Below are 18,645 nucleotides of genomic sequence, written 5' to 3'. Positions count from 1 at the left end.
ATCCCTGTCTTTGGGGACATGGAGGAAAATCCCCTACATGGGGCCTGAGATTCACACCGTCATATAATCATTTCTTTTTCTGTTTAGACAGGAGATAAATTAACGGGCTGTGACTGTCATCTAGGAAGATCGTGTAGAGCCATGTATGTGCTTGTTCCCACAAGATCTGCTGCAGGAAAGAAGACCAGGTATCACCTATAAATCTCTCACTTAAAGGCCTTCTTTGTTTAGAAATTATGTTTCTATGAAAGATCAGGAAAAAATTTGCCCCGCATTGTCCTAAGGTACATAAAAGAGTAGCGACTGGATGTCCCCAGATACCCAGCATATTTGCTCCTAGTGAAACAAGAAAGGAATGGAGGCTTGTTCCTCTCTCAGGAGTGGCCTGCTCAGGCCCTCCCAGGCAATAGCTCTGTAATCCTCCCCACACCCCACCCAGTATTTGCAGAGAAATGCAGGTCTGCAGTTAGGAACTCTTTAGGTGATTGGATAAACCCACCCTCAGGCAAAGAGTGAAAAGCAATATGGTTGATTTCCGGCCATTCGACAGGAAAACCTTTTGATCAATCTCCAATCTTTGGTGTCCTGAAATTTATGTTGTCATCATAAAGATTCCTGAGGGAGGAAGATGTCTCAAGACTGTCAGACTCAAATTAACTGCTCTAATATTTTGTTTCTTGTCTACAAATAAGTTTATTGTAGAGGCAACACAAGATGATACATGGCAGGTGCTTTGTAGACTATTAGAGGCTATAATGCAAAAATTGCTATTGTGCTAGATCAAAAGTCATTGTACCCACCGGGTACAAAATATTTTATTTTTCTCATAACCAGTTTCCAATTTATCTCTAAAAGATAAAAATAAATTAGGAGAATATAAATATATATCCTCGTTTATTTTTCAAGAATATATCTTTTGTAGGCTCTCTCAGTCTCCACCATAGAATGATGTGCTGGAGCAGCTTTGTATGAATTCTAAAAAACTTTGCTCAAAAATCCCCCACGATGATTCCTCTATGTTATATGCAATCCCAACAATAGACACGGAGCCCAGCACAGAAGTCCAACGACATTCATCCATAAAGCACACCAAGAATTAATTTGGAAGGATGTGCAAAAAATCACAAAGGCAAAAAGAAAGATGCATGCTCGCACGCATTAGGAGGGTCATCACTGTCAGATCCACAGAGCTGATCCCACACATCTGCTGTCATTTTCTTTTTTTTTTCCATTGTGCAGGGTAACAGAATGTTTCACTTCCTAGCAACAACCACCCTGCTGCCTTGCCCTGGCAAGGCATATGGGGGATAAGTCCTTCTGAGCGTGTAGGTTAGATACAGCAAATGTCCCCACATTATTAGGCCTCCAAATCTGTACAGTTGTGTGCACATGCAGCTTCTGAGTTAATCAGTACATGGCTTTCTTTAAGAAAGTGATTTACAAGGATAAAATCATTGACACCTTTAGTAATGCATGCATCTGGGGCAAAACTAATTATTAACAAGGTAAATTCTTTTGTGAGTTTGGAATACTTTAGATTTGCAGTGTACGCGGTGGAAGAGATCTGAAAGGTTATCTTGTCCAACTCCCTCATTTTACTCCAAAAAGGAAAAACAGTGTGTCTAAGTTCATACACCTAGTGACTGAACTTTACCCAGAGCTGGAGGCTTCTGTCCCTTTAATTGGTGACCTGTTTGCCTCAGAGCAGCCTGTCTGATACCAGCTAGATGGTTAACAGCCCCTTTATCTTTTGCCTTGTGGGCTTTTTCTGGTGGGTTTCGATGTCCTGTTGCTACTGTTTCCGGGCATCCTGCTGGCCGCAGGCCCACAATGCCATGCTGATATATGTGTTCAGATAAGTGAGCTCATTTTAATACAAACATAAGCATGTGTAGCAATTTGAAAGCTGATTTGGCTAATTTACACCATTGTTCCACTTCATTAAAGTGAATCACCAGGAGTGAATGCGTGTACACACTTGTTGCAATGAATCCTCTCGCAGTTATTCTCTGACCCATGAAACTGGAGAGGATGTTTCTTGCGGCACAATTACTCCCAGACTTTCGTGCATTTTCCCTATTCAACACTAAGCCAAATACCCTTATTGGTTTCACCTCGGCTTTGAAAATATATTGTCTACCACTTAAAGCTAAATCCAATCGTTGTATCTCAGTCCCTACCTTACACTATGGTTTGAATGTTCATCCCTTCTGAAACTCATGTGGCAGTATTAAGAGGTGGGACCTTTAAGAGGTGGTTGGCTCTGTCCTCATGAGTGGATGAATCCATTCATGGATTCATGAGTGGATGAATGTATTAATGGACTATCATGGCAGGAGGAAGAGAGACCTGAGCTAGCACACTAGCAGGCTCAGCCCCCTCACCATGGGATGCCCTGTGCTGCTGCAAGACTCTGCAGAGAGTCCCCACCAGCAAGAAGGCCCTCCGCAGATGTGGCCCCTCCACCTTGAACTTCCCAGCCTCCAGAACTGCAAGAAATAAATTTTGTTTCTTTAGAAATTACCCAGTTTCAGATATCCTGTTGTAAGCAACAAAAATGTACTAAGACACCTTACTTGGCTCAGAAGCAGCATTTGGCAAGTTAATTAACTTACCCTCCTCCTTGACATGTGTTCTTCTCTGGGCTCCAGAGACAGCACACTCCCTTGATTTTCCTCTTCCTTACTACTTGCCCCCTTTTGTTCTCTGGCTGATTCCTCATCATGTTCCCAACCTCCAAATTTTTGAGTGACCCAAGGCTCAGTCCTTAATCCTTTTCTCTTTTATACACACTCATTCCCTTGTTGATCTCATCAACTCCTGTGATGGATGACTCCTCAAATCATATCTAGAGCCTGGACTTCTCCTTTGAACTCCTAACCGCTTGCCTACTACTGACATATTTCCACTTAGACATGTCATAAACATGTCAAACTTAACCTAACTAAAAGTGAGCTTCTCTCCTCTGTCCTCTTCCCATTTCAGTTAATGGTAACTCCATTTTTTCAGTTGTTCAGGTCAAATCCTTGGGGTCATCCGTGTCCTCATCATTGAGATGAGTACAACCCTCCAGGGCATGGTGAAGCCCCAGGGTAGAAGGAACCTGTGTTCCTGGACGGACAACAGCGGACTGGACTACTCACCTCTGGAATGCTACATGATGGAAAGAAGTTCTAAATTCATGCTGAAGGTACTAATTATCCTGATTTGAGCATCCCTTATTGCACACAGGTATTGATAATCAACCCTGTACCCCACAGATATGTACAATCAATTACATTTCAATACAAATAAATAAATAAGAAGTTCTGAATCATATAAGTCCTTGTATTTTTGGATCTCGTTGTCACACAAGCTTAGTTAGCCTGTGCCCTAACTAACATAGGAGGTGAGGGAACTAGAAGTTGTGAATGTAGAAACCATTCTTTCAAGAAGTCTGAGTATGTGATAAGGAGAGAAATAAATAGGACTATTGCTGGAATGTTTATTGAAAAGTTTGTGAGAAAACTTGGTTTCAGGAGAAGCTGCTGAAATGCAGTCAGTTCACTGAGATACAAGCCTGTGCTCCAATACAGTAAATTAGCTGAATGTCCACAGGAGAGTCAAAGTCACTCAGGACCATGGAGAACAGAAGGTGGACGTAGGAAGGCTTCAATATCTGAGCACCATTGACAACACCATTCCTTCCTCTTGAGGTAATAGGTGCTGCAAATTTTTAAATAATGGATTGATGACCCAACAGCAGGAAGCATAGATTGAACTATTTAGGGCTCAAATGAGTAAGATTTTGTACTGAACCATCCATGCTCATAATTCCCTTTTGTAACAAGGAGCATATGCCTGCAGTGTGCCTGGTAAGGAGTGATGAGAATAACAAAAGGAAATGAAAACACCAACAACTCTCAGTTATTAAGCACTTAAAATGTGTCCCAGTCTATGTAGGTGCTGCCTGCAAAAATCTGCACACCGCATCTTACCACCTACAGCAATTGGCCATAAAACCAATCCTGTTGGTTGTTTCCTGATTTTTCCCTGGTAGCCTGGATCAGCATGTGGTGTGGTCTCACATAGGTCTGAGCTTGATCAGTTGCATTTCGTTTATTGGCCATCTACTTCTATGGAGACACATTCACAATAACCAAAGAGGCAGGAATCTATGACTTGCATGTCAAAAGCTGCAGAAGGCTGTAGTTTAAAAGTGGATCTTCATTTATGAAGTATTGTGTTATAACATCAAGATTGGGGGTTCAGATCCTCATACTGGCCAGCCACCAACAGATAAATAAATAAATACATGTGGATCTTCATTTACAGAAAACTAAAATCTATGCTTTATGCCTATCTCAAAATCAAATGGTTTGGCTCCAAAAAGTTGTAATATTGGGGCAGCTTGAACAGTAAATTTCTGAAAATCTATAAACATAATAGCCAAAGTAAAACTTATATGTTAGATTTTGTAGCATCTAAAATATCTAAATGTTCGCTGTGTGGGCCCCATGAAGAATGTTGTATGCTTGCTGGAATGGCAGGTAGAAGTCATCTTGAGAGCCTGAAAACCATTAGGGTCTTGGTGATGGATGACCCATTGGGCCTGGGATGGATAATCAGGAGGCCTGAGGAGACATGGATATATCTAAGTTCAGAAGTTATGTCTATGATTCTCAGTAAGTATATATTTTTTAGCTTGGCTATAAGGACAGGGAAGGGAAAAGGGGTAAAATAGCAGGTAGAACTGGTGTTGGTAGAGATGATACACACTAGCTATGAGGTGTGGAGCTTCTCTCTGTGGTGAGGACATGACAGATATTCCTGAATATTTGGGAGCTTTTTAAAACCAAATTTAACCACACCAGCCATCAGCATAGATGAGAGAAGTTCTTGAGGCCTGTATTAGTCAGGGTTCTCCAGAGAGTCAGAATCAATAGGATATGTTACAAATGTATGAGAGGGATTTATTAGGGGAATTAACTCATACAATTGTGAAGAGAAGTCCCATGATAGGCCATCTGCAAACTGGATACTGTTAGCATGGCTCAGTCCAAGTCCAAAGGCCTCGAAACCAGGGAAGCTAATGGTGTCCTTGGTGTTACGTCCTGGAACCCAAAGGCTGAAGAGTTTTAAGCTCTGATGTCCACAGACAGGAGAGAAGAGTGTATCCCAGCTCTAGCAGATAGAGAGAGAGCTTTGCCTTTTTTCTGTCTCTTGTTCTCTCTAGGCCCCCAGCAGATTGGATGGTTCCCACCCACACCGAGGGTGGTGGGTTCTTCCCACCCAGTCTATTCAGGCTCTCATACTAATATCTCCTGGAAACACCCTCATGGACACACCTAAGAAGATAGCTTTACCTGGTTTCTCAGCATTCCTTAATTTAATCAAGTTGACAGAATTGACCTAGAATTAACCATCACACAGTAGGAGACATGTAACTATATATCTATATCTATATCCATATCTGTTGAGAGATTTATTATGAGGAATTGGCTTGTGTGATTATGGAGTCTGAAAAGTCCCACGATCTGCCATATGCAGGCTGGAGATCCAGGAAAGCTGATGGTGTAATTCAGTCTCAGTCCAAAGGCCTGAGAACCAGGGGAGCCAAGGTTATAAATCTTATTCTGAGGGCCGAGGAGATAAGAAGAGATGTCCCAGCTGAAGCATTGAGGCAGGAAAAAGAGGGTGAATTCCTCCTTCCTCTGCTCCTAAAGCATTGAATAATGTCTACCCACATTGGGGAGAGTCACCTACTTTACTGAGTCCATGGATTCAAATGCTTATCTCATGCAGAAATACCCTCACAGAAACACCCAGAAACAATGTTTAATCTGGGCACACTGTCCAGTCAACTTGACACATAAAGTTAACCTTCACAAGGCCATTATCTTTCAAGCTGTAACATGGTCCAGGTTAGAGACAGTTGGACAGCAGATGATCCTCCTGAAGCCAGGAGAAACCACCCTTATAGCCCACAGCAACATTTACAGAAATGAGAAATGATACAGGCGGATCCATCCATTTTCAAAGTAAGGTTAGTTATTTCTCTAATTATTTCATTTACCCGTGAAAAATGAGGGAGAGGCATTTGTCCAGTCCAAAATTGACTTGTAGACATATCTAACATTATAGGTAAGTATTTCACTGGAAGAGGTGGAGGACTTCACCCATGAGCACAAAGACTCACCTTAGCTCCTGTGCAGCAGTAAGTCCTATCAGGAGGGCACATTTTCCCAGATACTTCAGATACCTTCCCAGGACCAGGGGAGGCTCAGATATGATCCTAAGTTGACTGCCAAGTACAATTGTTAGAATTCAATAATTTTCAAACATTTTGCCTACCATCTACAGTAAGAAATACATTTAACCTTGTAAACCTGTCCATATACTCACATCTTTGTGTATATTCAATGGAATCAGACTTTTCATGCAACAATACTTTTTCTTACTATGTGTGATGCACCCTGATATTTTCTATTCTATTTTATTTAAAAATTGCTGGTTGGAACCACCGATTTCACAAAGTACTAATACCGTGGTGACATGCAAGTTTAAAAATGACATTTTCGATTAATAGGATGGATTCCTTTAAATCAGCCTACTAATAAGTTGGGGAATTTATCTTATTGGTTTATAGATTTAGGTTCTCTTCCTTTAAAATTTGCAAACTGACAACTTCTTCTGTAAAATCTGAGAATTTATCCTGTATATAACCAAGTGGCATTTAGCAGCCTTGCATTTGCCTGGCTTGAACCCAAGTGGAGGACCCAGGAGATGAGAGGTAGGGAAGGGGAAGTGGGTGTCAATAAGGTCAGGGCAGTGCAAAAGCTCAGGGTGGAAACTGAACCCCAGGACTGAGAAGAGGTTCAAAGCTCACCTGTCGGAAGGTTCAAAGGAAGACGAGGGGAGCACGGGGTGACAAGGAGAAGAAATCTCTGTTCTATCTCAGCCCTTCCAGAGCTCTCCTGGGAAGTTTTCTTCCTGGTTCCCTGAATCTCCACCGTAGGGAAATTCCAATGACAGTCTCCCCACCCCCACTCTGTCTAGCTCCTGCCTTCTGACAAGCCTGGCACATTCTGCACCAAGAGGATATAAATTTATTGACAAGAGGCATCCTGACTCCCAGCCCAGTGCTCCTTTCACACAGAACAAAACCGTGCAGACTTCATGAACATGCACTGTGAGCTCTCCAACCTCTCAGAGTCACCATGTTACAGGCCGCAGACACACACATAGACACCACAGCTGAGTCATAAAGAAGACTCTAAGTCATCAGGAAAAAGTTTAAAATGCATTTAGCTTTTGAGATAATGCCAAGAAACAAGAACCATATTTTTCAATATTCCACAAAAAATATGTTAAAATTAAAGTCTGGAACAGAGGGCTCAACTTCAGTTATATGGAAACCTATGTGTATAACATAGCTCATTTTCCTAATCAGGCTAAATAAATAGGTTATTTGTGTCTAGGCTGATAAAAAGGAGATGGGGGAGTTGGTGTTTTCATGCTGCTGTTACAGCCAAGGACCTAAAACAGCTTTGCTCAGGGAGTTCCACGTCTGAGGAAGAGCCACGAAGAACCCACGTTGTATTTGGTTTGCTGGTGCACATGCCGATGACCCAGAGCGCAGCCCTGCTCCAGCTGGTTGGAGCACAGGACTGATGCTCTAGATTGGACAGGGAGCTCCCACTTTCTCTGAACCTAACATCAAGTCCTGAGAGCTTACTGCTTTCTGGCTGACGGCACTGCAGTCATCTGCTCACAGATGATACCTTTTCAACAAACAAGGAAGACAGAGACATGGCTGTGCTGTCCCACAGGGCCAGGTCTATTGCTACGTACCCCTCTAGCTATCTGTGGAGGTAAAAGAGGAAGAGGAAAGCTTATTGCCTGTTTCCCCTAACTTGTTCTGATTGTCACATCTAGACACACAACATCCAACTAAAGAAACAGGGGTGTTCCTTCCATGCATGTCTTTCAGTCAAACTTTTCTATTACCCCGAGCAGAATTCCCTCCATGTGTCACTGGCCAGAACTGGGTCAGCTGCCCACCCTAAACCTATCATTGGCATTCTGCAGGGGGACACAGATAAATGGGGGCACTTCCAGCAAGAATGGAGTAATGGATTTGGGGCAGGCAGCCCGTAACATCTGCTGCAAGAACAACAACAATAAAAGTAATAATTGTGACTATTTACTGGCCACTTATGGTGTGCTAGGCACTGTGCTTAGTGTATTATATATATTATCTCACTTCGCTCTCATAAAACTTTTGCGATATAGATAATTCTATTTCATTGTCATCTTTTTACAGACAATGCAACTGTAAGTCATGGTCGAGTCACGATTGGAACTCAGTTCCATGTTCTTTCACATAAACCATTCTAATTTTACCAGTTAAATAAACATTTTACAAGATTAATAGAAGCCATGGATCCTTACTGCTGAATCTTTCCAGTTATATGCAGTTTGTGATATAAATTGGACCCAAATCCATAGCAGCTTGTACTGACATAGAGACATTGAGCGGGTCCCGTCCGTGAGGCTCACATGAAGTGAGATGGCACAGTACTCCTGGGCTCTGCCACTGGGTGGAGGGTTCATGAATCCTAGGTCATGTGGGGAAAGCAACACCTGAAAGCGTTCACAGCTGCATTGCTTATGGAGAGGCGATGTGACAATCAAAGGTGAAGGTGAGAGAGACAAAAACATGCATAACACCGTATGGCAAGATAAAGCTGTAACAGGAACAAAAAACCACTAAAACTATTTTGTCTCTTGGTTAAAGTCATACTTTCTAAAACCACTCATTTCCAAACATTCAAATCCTACCAACCACCCAAAGGAATGGTCCTAGAGATACTATGTACTCCCAGCAGGGGGCAGAACAGTGTCCTGTAGAGCAAGGGAGCCGTGACTGTGACTGCTCCTCCCTGGGGACCTTTATATATTACAAACTTGAAATGTAAGGGAAATGGGAGAGTGTATAAAAAGACATCTGTGGGGACTCTGGAGCTCCGCCAGTCAAAGGTCTACAGCTGACTGGGGTCTCAGTTGCACAGGTCTTGCACTCCAATACTGCATCAGAGGGAGCTGAGAACATCCCAGAGGTGCATGCTTTGGCTTTCCTAAGGTTTGGTCAGCTGTCAGCAGAAAAAAGTAGCAATCAACAAAGAAGAAGAGAGAACTGTGTAGGAGAGTGATAACACAATGGCAAACACTCGAGAGGAGGGGCAGGTGGGACAGGAGCAATCAGATCATGGGGCATTACACATCTACTTCCACCAGCCCCCGGATATACAAACTCAGCTTCCCAGGTGCTTAGGCCACAGGAGTAGCTCCGCAGCGCCTTTGTGTCTTGGCACTCTTGATACATGCAGCAAAAGGGGTCTTATATTCTCATCGTAAACACTGATGAGCACCACTGTCTAAATTTTGCCTGCCCACTTCTCTTAAATCTCTGAAACCGAGAGCTTGAGGGAGGAGAGGGAGATGAAAATGACAATAAGCCGAACATACAACTTTCATTTTTCTTTGGAGTAAAAGTAATTGTGCTAATATCCAGAGTTCCTTGTGTCCTTTTGACTCATTTGCCAAAACACCGACATAGTGGGATTAAAATTAACATTCTTTCCACCTATTAAATTGAAATCTTCTCTGTAGCTCTCATGCAATTTGGCACTGATATGAAAGACTGCAGTCGAAGAAAATGTGTCGCTGGGTAAGATATGTAATCAAATGCTAAAGGCAATCCTTATTATTAGCATAATACCATTTATCCATCATAAGATTACAGAAGTGAAAAGCATGAAAATTTCATCCAGAATCAAGCTTCTGTTTCTTCAGCTAGACAAAGTGAGGGCAGGTCTACTCGAGTTCATGTTCCATCTCACCAGGACTGTGCTGACAGTAATAAAGGTATAGAGTGATCAGGTACTAGGGTGGTTCTCAACAGAACGTGGGATACCCAAGACAGCTTTTGCAATGGTGTAACAGTTAGCGTTAAAGATATTGGCATGTGTCGAGATGAAAAATCAAAAAAAGAAAAAACCTTTTGAAATCCAGTAATTCTTTGCCAGCTGCTAAAGTATCGTGACTGGCAAAACTTCAGTTGGCATGCACTTGTTCTTATAGAAAGTGGGGGTTAAGAGAAAAACTATAAAAATGATATTAATATGCATCTTAAAATACAAAATAAATAGAAGTTCTAGAAAGCAGCCATGTTCCAAATCAATCAGAGTTTGTAGCATAATTGGTTCTTTATTGTTCAGAGAACATTGCCTTGGCTCTGTGACCAGCAGAGGCAAGAGCCATCACAAATTATAAGTTATGTACATTCAACATCTCTGGAAAGTTTAATATCAGCCCTTCTGGCTTGAAATTTAATACCTTCTGTACTGGCATTCCTCTTAGTTTCAGTTTTGCAAGTGTCAGCAAAATGCTTGTGTAATTCTCAGGCATATTCACAAATTCTGGTGCTGCCCAAGGACATGTCTTCTGGGTTCACTCTCCTGTCCATAAATTGAAAAGTGGAACATGAGGCCTCACCCCACACACCCTTTCATGTAGTTTACAGGAAAGGCAGCAGTGTTTGTTGTCCTCTATTTTGGGGACTGTCCTAAACGGTCCAAATGTTGGCCAGTATCCTTATATTATTGAAGTCGTGTAGCTACAATTCAGGATTTTTAAATTTGAGGCCAGAGATCTTTTCACTATACCCAAGATGGAAAATACATTTTGTTTTTAGTGCCAAATCTGATTGATTGGCAAGGGCTGCCTGGAACCTCTATTGAGAAGCCGTACCAGAAAAGTGTTGGAATTGATTGGTGATGTCCGCTGTGGCTGAGACATGGTGAACTTGACAGCAGAATGGTAGTATATTTGCTGAACCTAAACAATGCTATCTTCTCTACAAAAGTTATCTTTCCAATAAAGCTTCCCTAAAGAACTGTCAAACTATCATTTTATTTACAAATTTTATTCTACAAACACGTCTAGTTAGCTTTTACTCATCCTGTAGATTCAGTGAAAACATGACTTCGGGGAAGTGTGACCATTTTTAGGTTGTTTTCTGTTGTTCATACTCATTGTATTGTTTTCTTTCTTTCTCTCCTCTAACTCAGTTTGAAAGACATACTCAACAGTTTTATTTCTGGATTAAAGACTATGTATTGCACCTGCCCAGGCAGTAAGCTCGTGAGAGCAAGGACCCTGTCCTGTTTAGTTCATTGTTGCATCCTAGTGTCTATCACAGTTCCTGGCATTTAGTCACTCATTAAACATTTGCTGAATGAACTGAAAAGCAGGGATTCATTTATGTTTCTCTTAAGTTTCTCTGAGACCCAGACCAGATATATTATCCTTCACTGCATACTCTTCTAGGAGATTAAGGCATATGCACACACATTTGTCTGATCAAGGTTACGAACTTGGAGATGTTGGAATTTGAAATACTAAGTTTCTGAGTCTCCAGGTCTTTCCCATAGGAAAGAAGGCTGAGCAGAAGAAGGTGACCCTAGGCCCTGCTGTTGTAAAAAAGCAGCAACCAACCAGGTGGTAAATCATCTCAGAAAAGGTCTAAGAATTCTGGCATTGGACAGGACATCCAGCCCAAAAAGGACCTCACCTGCTTCGTCAAATGGCCCCACTACCTCCGGCTGCTATGGCAAAGGGCTATTCTCTATAAGCAGTTGAAAGTGCCTCCTGCAATTAACCAGTTCACCCAGGCCTTGGGCCGACAAACAGCTACTCACCTGATTATGCTGGCCCGCAAGTGCAGACTAGGAGAAGAAGCAGAGACGGTTCACCTGGGCTAAGAAAGCTGCCAACAAGGGGGATGTCCCTACTAACAGTCCACTTGTCCTTACAGCAGGGGTTAATCCTATCACCACTTTGGTGGAGAAGAAGGCTCAGCTGGTGGTGACTGCACATGACATGGATCCCATTGAGCTGATTGTTTTCCAGCCTGCCCTGTGCCATAAGATGGGGGCTCCCTGCTGCATTATCAAGGGGCAGGCCAGATAGGGATGACTCGTCCACAGGAAGGCCTGCCCCACTGTCATCGTCACACTGGTTTACTCGGAAGACAAAGGAGCTCTGGCTAAGCTGGTGGAAGCTATCCGGACCAATTACGATGTCAGGTATGATGAGATCTGCTATCACTAGAGAGACAATGTCCTGGGCCCAGAACCTGTGGCTCACGTTGCCAAGCCGGAAAAGGCAAAGGCCAAAGAACTCGCCACTCAACTGGGTTAAATGTACACTGTTGAGCTTTCTGTACATAAAAATAATAAAAATTACCCTTAAAATGGTTAAAATGGTAAATTTTATGTTGTGTCTTTTAAAAATGCAATAAAAAGTCAATAAAAAAAATCTTTAAAACTCAGCCTTTGGACCAACTAGTAGAAAATCCTCCAAGGCCTGTCTACATCCAAAATTCTATGATTGTATGAATAATAAATGTTAGATCATCCCCGTTGCATTCTAAAATCATGGACTTGTAAGGCTCGAACATACTTTAGAAATCAGGCAGCGTAAGGTACAGTTCAAGTCTTCCGCTTCACTTTAGGGCTTCTCTGTGTCATGAAGTTTAACTAGAGGCTTGAATCTGGGTTCTAACAAATGTGCTTCACAGTGGTGGTTTTTATTATTTTTCATTTTCATATTTTGCTACACTAATTCCCTGTTGGCTTTTTTATGGTCTCTGGGAGCGGGTTCTTTGGGTTTACTTAACTCGTTTTGATTTATCTAATGGTAGAAATGCATCCTTCTCCATCCTCCCTGAAAATGGGCTTGGCGGTCTTGCCTTACATTATTTTCCATTCTATTGCTATATTACAGTGTTCTTTATGGCCCACCAAGACATGGCACCGAGATGGCCATGGCTCCGTGAAACTCCCTTCCTTTGTCTGTTTGCTTTTTTCTTTTAAAATATTTGTACATATAAACAGTTGTATATAACTTTACATAAATTCAGTGTGTGTGATTGTGTCATACATACTTTTTTAAATGCAGTATTCTGTTTTGGTTCAGCTTTTCCTTTTCCATGTACTTCCCTGTCAATCTACATTCTCTCCTCATAGACACAAAGTTACCCCCATTAAAAACCTACTGTATATACCTTCATGCTCTTCTTTATGCTCATGTATTTGTAAATAAATGACTACACATAATGTACATACATTTTCATTACATATATATGGATATGAATAGGTACATAGAGAAGTTTTGTCATGACTTTGCAAAAATTGGAACATGCACATAATTTTGAATCTTGTTTTTTCTTAGCAATAACTTTCTAATGACTATGTAACATTTTATACTGCAGTGTGATGTGATTTATTCAGCCATTCCCTTGTTGACGGGCAATCACACTTTCTGCTTGTTTTCTTTTGTGCCTCTAAAATAGTGCTGCAATAAACATCCTCATATATATGCTTATGCACCTGTGCTTTCATTTCTATGAAACAGATACCCAGAAGAAGCATTTGTGAGTAAAAATGCATATTTGTTTTAAATTTTAGCACATAGCATCAAATTGCATTCCAATAGGATCTGAGGCAGTCACCTTTTCACCAGCCTTGTATGGCAGTACCCTTTCCCCTACATCCCTATGAACAATAGAGGTTGTCACTCTTTTTAATTTATGCCAGTCTGAAGTGGTAATGCTACATATTAGTTTGAGAACATTTTCACATACTCCTTGGACATTTGGATCCTCCCATTTTCCTGTTGAGTTTCATGTCCCTTTCTTGTTAATTTTTCATAACTCTTTTGCATTAGAAATATTAACCCTTTGTCTGTTCTCATCTATTATTTGTTGGTTGCCTTTAGTTATAGCATTTTTTTGTAATTATAACTACTATGTGTCAGACATTATTTTATGTACTGAGGATTCGACAGTGAACAAAATAGACAAAAATCTCTTCTCTCTTGGACCTCATATTGTAGTGATAAAAGATAGGCAATCAATCAATATTATTTATGATATTTTAATATGATATTAAAAAGTTTTATATGGTCAAATAGATACGACTTTTTCTCTTTTTCTTCCTGCTAAGATTTTTTTGTTGGGGGGAGTGGGGGTGGGGGTGGCTGGCCTGTCCGGGGATCAAACCCTGGACCTCGGTGTTATCAGCACCATCCTCTAAGCAACTGAGCTAACTGGCCAGGCTTCTCTTTTTTTAATGAGCCAGTTTTCCTCATTTTTTTTCTCTCTTTTCTCTTTTTTTTTAATAGAACATCTGAGTTTCCAGTTTAGTTAATAAGGCCTCCCCCAACCCTCTGTTGTATATGTGGTCTCCTAGATTTTATTGCTCTTTTTGCTTTTAAAATATGACTAGTAGGAATGTTATCCCTATTAAAATTAAGAAAGCATCTTTAGTTCTCAGAATTTCATTGAGTTATTTCATCATAATTGCATCAAGCCCTCCCTTTCTGTTCCAGTCCACATCTATAAATTTTCCATATAATTCATCAAGGGGACTACTATATATCATAGTCAATCACTAATCATTAGATTTAACAATATAGAATTGTCATTTTTGTCAGTAAAAAAAACAGTTGAATATCAGCAATTACATATGGTTCAATAAGGAATAGAAAAGAAACACTTATTAAGGTCAACTACTTGCTTGATCTATGATAGATGTTTAATATGCAGTATTTCATTTAATTTTGTCATTGGCACTTTGAGGTAGGTACTATTAGCTCCACTTAACAAAAGAGGAAACATGCTTATAGAAGTAAGGCATCCACTGTCTCACAATTATTGAAAGGAAGAGCTAGGATTGATACCCAGATATATTTCTTTTTGGCGTTAGAATTTAATTCAACAAGAACTTTAAAAGCACTCTACAGGACTTTGAACAGTGCTGCAGACTTTAGAAATGGTGGACTAGTTCAGCACCCAATACAAAGAAATACTGTACTCAATAAATGTGGGTTAAATAGAATCTATTTAACCTATGTTACATTGTAAAGGGAAAATAAACCACACAGGAATCACGGCTAGAAAAATTCTAGATGTCTTATGGCTGTTATACATGAAACATGTGGGTTTCATTTGTTTTATTTTTTCTAAGAGTAAACATTTCTTAGATATATGTATAGCATAGTACCTAGCACTTAGTAACCATACAATGATTATTGGTTTATTCATTAGTGAAATAAACCAATTCTATGTAAAAATATTTGGAAGACACAAAAATATAAAGAACATTTAAAAATAACCCATAATCCCAACATTCACACAAAGACTTTAAAACCCATTCCAATTTTTAATTCCCTAATTTAGATTATATAAATTATTTCTATCTGTTTTAACTTTTTTGTTTTTAACTTGATTTTAAGTAGTTGCCCATGCCACTAAATATTTTTATAAAAAACAATTTTCCATGGCTTCAGATAATTTATTGCATGAATACAATTAATTTAATTACCCATTTTTTCCCCCTAAACATCTTGTTTCCAAATTCTTGCTATCTTAAATAACACTGTGATGAGCTTCCTTGGGCATAGATCTTTGTCTACATCTCTGAATATTTCCTTAGATTAGATTTCTAAAATTGGAATGACCGAGTCAAAAATCTATGAACATTGTTAAGACTCTTGACATATATTACCAATTTTTCCTTCAGAAATACAGTACCAAGAAATGATTCTTTTAAAATTATTTTTGGATATGCATATGTTTAGTATTCTGGAAATTCATTTTAAAACCAACCTGTGAACATTTAAACCTAGAAAAACAAAAACATTTAATTTCTCCCTCATCTTGAATCTCCACTAAACTTCCTGTATTCACTCTAAATTGGAAATAACCATCCAGCTTTTGAATCAGTGGCTGTCAATTTTGACTCCAAAGACATGCTTTAAGGAGTCCACACACTACGGGGTATTAAATGAAATTTTAGGGTATAGCTGCAAATGTGTGGAGGGACTTTTCTCTAGAGATGGTTTTAATATTTTTTTATCAAATTCTCAGAAGGGTTCATGACTCAGAAAAGATTAAGAACTTAACTTTTATGGCGGATGTGAACAACAGAGCCATAATCTCAAACACTCTATAATTATTAGTTGGGGGGAGGGGTAAGATAGTCTAGGTTTCAAAGAATTTCTGCTTTTGAGCTGTAAGCTATGTGGAAACTAAAATAAACAAAGGGTATATGAGATAGTAATAAAATATGTGATTAAACAGAGTGGGCACTAATTGGCAATATGTGCTTACAGACAAATTGAAATTTGGAAAGCAGATTAGCATAGTAGCCATGTTTCATGACCTTGTGGTCTTTATTAAGCACAGTGATGTTTACTCTCCCACTTTTGTAGGGAACATCTTTCTCAAACCAATACCTCAAAGCTACAGGCCTTTTTTTCATTTTACCTCTATCTCAAACTAATTACAAAGAAATGAATATTTTATCATCTTTCTTGTGATAACCTAAGGCTATTGAATTTTGGAGTCAGTGCCACTATTTAATTCCATCATTAAAATATACTATTAAAAATGACTTTCTTCATCCATAAAAATGTGCATGAGTATTTGATAAAATTTCATGATATTCAAACTATGAAGCATGATTTCCTTTTAGAGAATCAGCCACATTGAAACACAATTAAAAAGAATGAATCCCTGAGTCACATTGGTTAGGATTCTTTCCTCTCTTCCTCATGGTTGCTTTTTAGTTTGTACCAAAGACTAAACTTGGTCTAAAATCCCCTTTTCTACCTTTTGTCTGAAGAAAACCACTTAAATCTCTTTGTGGCCAATAGTACCCTTGGGTGTTGTATAGAACTATAAAATGTCCTTCAACCAAATGTCAGGGTGACACATTGTCATAGAGCATCTTCCTCCCAGTGCTGATGAGAACCCTCTAAGGGTTAGGTTGGTGTGTCCCACAGGGAGAGATCTGTTCTTCCTTATGCCTTTAATCAGCAATCAGCAACTTGGGTAAGGGCAGACAGCATCCTACAAAACAGGAGCCAAAACAACAACAATAACAACAAAAAACATGCCAAGCATGTGACAAAATTTTGCTCATCAAGCTCAAAAAATCAAATAGGGTGGCAGGCTTTGCCAATAACAATGTCCTAACCAGCATGTTCTTATGGTGTGAACTTGGACATGTTCTCAGCTACCTAGCCTCAATTAAATCTTCCAGATTAAAAATGTGGAGATTCCTTAATCTTCCTATCGAATCTATGATTTGAGTGATACCCTATTAAATTTTGTTGCTTATGTTAGCCAAAGTGGGGTTCTATTGCTTTCAAATAAAACCCTGTTTATATAATATGTATTCTACCTAGGTAAAGTACACGCTCTGTTGTAGAAATTAATACATTATATTGTAATGATACATTTATCCATCTGCCTCCCATATCAGACCAGTATTTTTGAAACTGTAGTTCATGACCCAATTAGTTGATTGTAAAATCAATTTAGTAGGTCACAACTGGAATTTTTTTTTTTTTTTTTACTAAAATAGAATAGCATATCATAGAAAATAAAAGCAGAAGAATACAACAGAATAGAAAAAGTCAGAGATTTAAGTATTATTTTCTGAAATTTTTGCATTAGTTACATGTATTGAATGTATGCACTGGTTGTGATACAAAATGTATTAACATGAGCTGCAGAGCCCACATTTCCTCTTAGGATATAGAAGTGTCACTCTCACCAAGTGTCACTCTCACCGTAGTAATGAGGAAAAAGCTGGGTAATCTACAAAATCCAAACTTTTCTGGAGCCCGTAGGAGAGGTGAGGTTACAAGGTAACCAGACAAAATGAATTGCAAAGGGCAAAAGCCCCCTGAAGAGAGACGGGACCCATGAGCTGATTCACCTCTGACAGAACATGAGAGGAAGATAAGGTAGTTCAGTTTAAAAGGACAAGCAAAATGAAGAAAGGGACATCTCATGACAAGGGGGGATATAAGTGGAAGCACTGAAACATCCTTGCCTGTCACTGGGAACCATGCTGCCATGTGGTATGTAGCAAGGAGGCTATGTTTCAACCAAAATTATATTAGTGACAGTTTATTTAAAATCAACATTCACAAGAACCCACAGTGCAAGCGTATTCTTTATAGAACAGATATGATCCTGAAAAGTTGTGCATAGTAAAAAATTAGTCAATTAAATCAATTTTCTCTCATTGCCATCACTTAACAATGTTTTATATAAATGTCTCACTAATCTTCAGTTGGCCCTTTAAAGTTTCTCTGCTACCCTCCTCTCCAAAATTAATTAATTATCAAAGCATCAGGGATTTTTTGAAGAGATTTTTTTCCTCGTAAAGGGAGAAGCATTTTAAAATCAGCAATGTTCTCTTAATTTGCATTCTCAAAATGGAGAACACCAATGCCCACTTTTAAAAAACTGTAAGTGAAATGTCGTTGGATAGTAACATATGTATTCTAGATATAAATATTTATCTTCTATAAGGGCTTTTCAAAAGGTGATTTACAGGACTTTTTAAGATATTGATTTTATTACAGTACAAAATAATTATTATAAGGATATATAAACAGTACTTGTTACTTTTCTGCATACATTTCTTGTAGAGTAAAATATTGATTATGGTATAATGGCATAAATTATAACAGAATTATAATCAATGAAATGAGTTTCATAGTAAAGTAAAACGTAAGGTT

The 18,645-nt window shown here is 39.4% G+C and overlaps 1 pseudogene; it reads left to right on the top strand.

Annotated features, from left to right (window-relative positions):
- Positions 1–12,246, top strand: part of LOC103602086 — a 64,640-nt pseudogene extending 52,394 nt beyond the window's left edge.
- The last annotated feature ends 6,399 nt before the right edge of the window (positions 12,247–18,645 follow it).

The sequence above is a fragment of the Galeopterus variegatus genome, unplaced genomic scaffold (assembly GCF_000696425.1).
Source record: "Galeopterus variegatus unplaced genomic scaffold, G_variegatus-3.0.2 Scaffold4007, whole genome shotgun sequence".
NCBI classification, from domain to species: Eukaryota; Metazoa; Chordata; class Mammalia; order Dermoptera; family Cynocephalidae; genus Galeopterus; species Galeopterus variegatus.
The sequence above is the reverse complement of the archived record's forward strand: the minus strand, read 5'-3'. Positions and strand labels throughout refer to the sequence as shown.